This window comes from Suricata suricatta, chromosome 8 (assembly GCF_006229205.1).
Source record: "Suricata suricatta isolate VVHF042 chromosome 8, meerkat_22Aug2017_6uvM2_HiC, whole genome shotgun sequence".
Classification (NCBI taxonomy): domain Eukaryota; kingdom Metazoa; phylum Chordata; class Mammalia; order Carnivora; family Herpestidae; genus Suricata; species Suricata suricatta.
This window is the reverse complement of record NC_043707.1, coordinates 31,119,982-31,125,632: the sequence shown is the minus strand read 5'-3', so window position 1 is coordinate 31,125,632 and position 5,651 is coordinate 31,119,982.

The window sequence follows — 5,651 nt, the reverse complement described above, 5'->3', positions numbered from 1 at the left end:
GAGCCTGGAGCCTGCTTCCGGTTCTGTGTCTCCTTCTCTCTCTGCCCCTCCCCCTCTCATGCTCTGTCTCTCTCTGTATCAAAAATAAATAAAACATTAAAAAAAATTAAAAAAAAAACACTTTAGTTTGTTTCCTCCTTTACCCTAGCTTTGACCCTGTTTCCTAGCAACCGACCTAGGTCAGCTGCCTTGTTCTCCCACCTAAAAACCTTTATAAGAGACAGTGTTTTCTGAATAAATAGAAGAGGCTTGATTAGATACCGTGTGTTGTGTCCTTACTCTCTGTGCTCCCCCTTCCTGCCCTTTCTCTCCCTCTCTCAGGATCAGGAACCCGCAAGGATTTTCCGCCCTGCTGGCTGGGGTGGGACTTGACAAGTGGCCCCCAACGTGGGGTGAGTGACGGGAGCATGACAAGTGGCGCCTCAACGTGCTGCGAGTGACAGGGACACGACAATCACCTAAGATGAAATTGATGCTTAACTGACTGAGCCACCCAGGTGCCCCTATTTTTGATACTATTGCAAACTGCAGTAATCTCACTTTCTTAATTTTACTTTCAGACTGCTCATTGTTAATGTGTAAAGTTAAAATTGATTTTTGGTCTTATATCCTACCACCTTACTGAACTCATGTTCTTTTTTTTTTTTTAAGATTTTTAAGATTTTAAGATTTTTTAAAAGATTTTAAGATTATGTTTTAAGATTTGAAGTAATCTCTACACCCAACATTGGGCTCACTCACAACTCTGAGACCAAGTGAATTCATGTTTGAATGGTTTTTTTAGTTTATTCCCAAGGAATGTCTATATACAAGATCATGTCATCTGTGAATACAAACAGTTTTACTTCTTCCTTTCCAATCTAGATGCCTTTTATTTAATTTTCTCACCAAATTGCCCTGGCTAGACTTCCAGTACAGTGTCTAATAGAAGTAGTGAGAGAGGACATCTCTGTCTTCTTCCTGATCTCTCTTAAGAAGAAAGCATTCCATCTTTCATTGTTAAGTGTGATCTTAGCTGTAGGTTTTCTGTAGAGTGTAAGCTTCCTTCAGTCCTAGTTTAATGTTTTTATCATGAAGATGTGTTGGATTTTATCAAATACTTTTTCTGTATCTGTTGAGATGATCATGTGTTTTTTTGGGTTTATCCCAGTGATAAGGAGCATTACATTAATTGCCTTTGAATTTTAAGCTAATCAAACATTCCAGAGATAAATCCCACTTAGCCATGGTGTATAATCCTCTTTACATATTTCTGGGTTCAGTTTGCTCATATTTTGTTGATGATTTTTGTGTCCATATTCATATTGGTCTATGTGTTTTCTTTTCTTTGATATCTTCATTTGGTTTTCGTATCAGAGCAATACTAACCCCACAGAATGAGTTGGGAAGTATTCCCTCCTACTCTATTTTTTGGAGAGAGTCTATAAAGAATTGGTATTAATTCTTCTTTAATGTTGGTAGAATAAATCAGTGAAGACTTATGGGCTTGGCTTTTCTTTACGTATAGTTTGTTTTGTTTTGTAATTCAATCTCCTGTTACAGATGTATTCAGATTTTATATATTTTTTTCCTTGAGTCAGTTTCCATGGCTTGTGTGTTTCTAGGAATCTTTCTATTTCATGTAAGTTATCTAATTTATTGGCATATAATTGTTCATAGTATTCCCTTATAATCCGTCCCCCCCAACTATTTTTGGCAAAGTCAGTAGTAATACCTCTCCTTCATTCCTGGTTTTAGTTGAGTCTTCCCTCTTTTTCTTTACCCAGTCTAACTAAAGTTTTGTTGATCTCTTCAAATAAGTCAATTTTGATTTCAAGATTTTGGTTTTATTGATTTTTCTCTACTGTTTTCCTATCTCCTATCTCATTAATTTTCACTTTAATCTTCATTATTCTCTTCCTTCTTCTTGCTTTAGGTTTAGTTTGCTCTTTTTTACCAGTGTCTTAAGGTGGAAGATTGCTTACTGATTTGAAGTCTTTCTCCTTTTGTAAGGTAGGCATTAACAACTATAAATTTCCCTCACTAAGTACTGCTTTAGGTGATATCCTAAGTTGTGGCATGTTGTTCATTTTCATTCATCTCAAAATACTTTCTAATTTCATTTGTGACTTCTTCTTTGACTCAGGACTATTTATGACTATGTTGTTTAATTTCCACATATTTGTGAACTTCCCCAATTTTTTCTATTATTGATTTCTAATTTTGTCTTATTAAAGTTGAAGAACAAGCTTTGTATGATCTTTTTAAATTAATTGAGATTTTTTTTTTTTTTTTACAGCCTAACACATCCTGGAGAACGTTCCAAGTGCACTTAAGAAGAATATATATTCTGCAGTTGGTGGGTAGAGTATTCTATAAATGTTTGTTGGGTCTAGTTAGTTTATACCATTGTCCACATCCTCTATTTTTTTTTTTAATGTTTATTTATTTTTGAGAGAGAGAGAGATAGCGTGAGCAGGGGAGGGTCAGAGAGAGAGGGAGACACAGAACCCAAAACAAGCTCCAGGCTCTGAGCTCTCAGCACAGAGCCTGATGTAGGGCTCAAACTCATGAACTGTGAGATCATGACCTGAGCCAAGGTCGGACGCTTAACCGACTGAGCCACCCAGGTGCCCCAACACATCTTTTATTTCTTTGTTGATTTTTTGGCTAGTAGATTATTGAAAGAGGGGTACTGAAGTCTCCTACTACTTTATTGAATTGTCAGTTTCTCCCTTTGATTCTGTCAGTTTTATTTAATATATTTTGGGTCTCGACTGTTAGTTGCATATATGTTTATAACTGTTATATCTTTCTGATGGATTAACCCTTTTATCATTATAAAATGACCCTTTTTATCTCTAATAACATTTTTATTTTCTTTTCTAAAGTTTGTTTATTTTGAGAGAGAAAGAGAAAGCACAAGCAGGACAGAGGAACAGAGAATCCCCAGCAAGCTCCATGCCATCAGCACAGAGCCCAACATAGGGCTCAGTCTCTTGAACCATGAGATCAAGACCTGAGCTGAAATCAAGAGCTGGATGCTTAACTGACTGAGCCACCCAGGTGCCTCCATTTTTATTTTTAAAATCTCTTTTGGGGGCGCCTGGGTGGCTCAGTCGGTTAAGCCTCCGACTTCGGCTCAGGTCAGATCTCACGTTCGTGGGTTCAAGCCCCGCATCAGGCTCTGTGCTAACAGCTCAGAGCCTGGAGCCTGCTTCCAGTTCTGTGTCTCCTTCTCTCTCTGCCCCTCCCCCTCTCATGCTCTGTCACTCTCTGTATCAAAAATAAATAAAAAACATTAAAAAAAATCTCTTTTGTCTGATGTTAGTATGGTTACTTTATCTTTCTTTTTTGCTGTTTTCATGCTATTTCCCTTTTACTTGCAGCCTTGGGCTTTGAGTGGTCCTAAATGGACCCAGTCCACAGATGATTAGACTAAGGGCTGCCTAACAGAGAATCTGAGTCTAAAAATAGCCAAACTAATGAGATCCTCATTGCTTAGGGAGGTGACAGTGAGAGAGAAAAGAAGGATGACATGAGAGAGGCTATGTGGGCCACGAGAGACAGAAGAGACGGTACCCAGCCCCCAGCCCAGCCCCAGAGTCTGATTTCCAGTTCCAGCCCACTTATATCCTTACAATATGCCCATACCCTTGTTTTCCTCTAAAGTTTTCAGAGTTAGTCCCATTTCTTGCAGACAAAATACCAAACTATCCTAACAAATACTGAATTTTATTCCAGGAGTAGAGTCACGAGCAACAGAATCTCAGAAGAGGTATAGAACCTTCTGTCATAACACAGTGGAGAAAGAGGAAGGGATGATCTCAACATTCATGAGGGGAATTTAGAAGTCCATTGATGGATAAAATAGTTACTAAGGTCTCTGTATTCAGATGCAACACCCATTGAAAGTAAAGCTTTGGTGGACTTTATTGCCATTCCTTTAGAGCACATAAAATCACCTGAAGTGCTTTTAAGAGCCTGGGTGCCTGGATTGCATCCCCAGAGATTCTGATTTAATTTTTCTGGGGCAGGCCTAGGGCCTCAGGACTTTTCAGTTCTCCCTAGTTGATCGTAGTGCATCAACATTTGAGAACCATTGCTTGTTAGACATTCCAAAGGAATAAGGACTATGAAGGCTGTAGGATTAAATGGACACTTTTTACAGCATTAGGTTATTTGCATCAAGAAAGAAACAAATGTTAGTTCCAGAGCACCTGAGCACATAACAATATTCAAGGCCAGTTTTTGGCCCTGCAACAAGAAATATCTTTTACCATGAGCCAGTGGTTGGAAACCACTGAAAATTAGATCCCTAAAGTAAATATTGATTATCTTCTATTTCTTGAGTGGTGGGTTTACCAGTATTCATTTATTTTTACACACAACAGTTAATATGCATAATATGTATTCTGTGTATGTCTTCAAATATGTTCCCACAAAAATTTTCTGCCAAATATTTTACAATAAAAGAGGATACAGTAAATTGCCAAATTACAGCATGTGTTAAGTTCACAACTGTGCTGGGTTTCTATGGTTAAAACTAAGGTCTTGATTATCAAAGGCCGAAATCTTGGCAGTTGGAATAGCAATATCTTGAAAGGATGGAGCTCCCCAGTCTCCTGGGCTCCTCCAAATAATTTCTACTGCATTCATGATTACCAAGCAAATGTGATGAGTCACCTCATAATGAGGAACATCTGGTCATAGGAGTTTGGAAATATCATGAAACCAAGGATGGTGTGCAAAATCTGAGCAAGGAAAAGAGGAATTACAGGCAAAATGAACTGCAGGAATTTTCTAAGGATCTGTTGCAGGAGTAACTGTGTGGACTTGAAGCCTGTGGGTTCATAATCAAGGGAGATGGAATAAATAGAGGGTAGACTACTACTTTATTTCCTTCTTCCTCTATTTCTCTCTCTGTCTCTGTTCCTTCCCCCATTCCCATTTTCCTTTCCTTTCTGCATACATTTTGGCTGAACATACTTTGTCAAGCTGACATTGAAGAGCCTAATGGTTCTTGGCACATCATAGATGAATAAATACCAAGAATGAAGGAGAAAGGAATGACGGTATATTACCACTGACCTGCTATGGCTGCCTCTCCCACCAACACCTCATCTTCAGAAAAATTCACCACTGATGAAAAACTAAGTAACAAGACCTCTTTTGGGGATGAGAGATGGGAAATGTAAGCAAAGGGCAGGTTCATGGGAATAGTTGTTCCAGCCAGGAACAGGAAGAGACGCTTTTAATCAAAATGAAATTACTGATAACACTGAGAAAGGAGAAAACTAGGTGGTTAGATCTAAGCGGAGGCAGATCTTAAAGTAAAGTGGGTGGACCATCCAGTCTGTTCTTTGCTAAAGCCAAGCTGACATCCCGCCAAAGGCTATACAGGTTGTTGAAATATTGAAATGCTTTCTTATCAGTTGGTAAATTGCTACCTAGAGTCACGTGATGCTTAACCCCCATCTACCTGCCTCCAGGCCACCAGACCTTCCTCTCATCCAGCACCTAAAGGGTTAACACCCAGCACAGCAGTTGGCCTCCAGGAATCTGACTTAGTGCTAAAGTCGTGTCTATTCTAATTGACTGGTGGCCATGTGGTAGCCAGCTGCTAAATATTTTGAATGTCACCCCTAGCTGTGGCCACAAAAAAGCAAAAA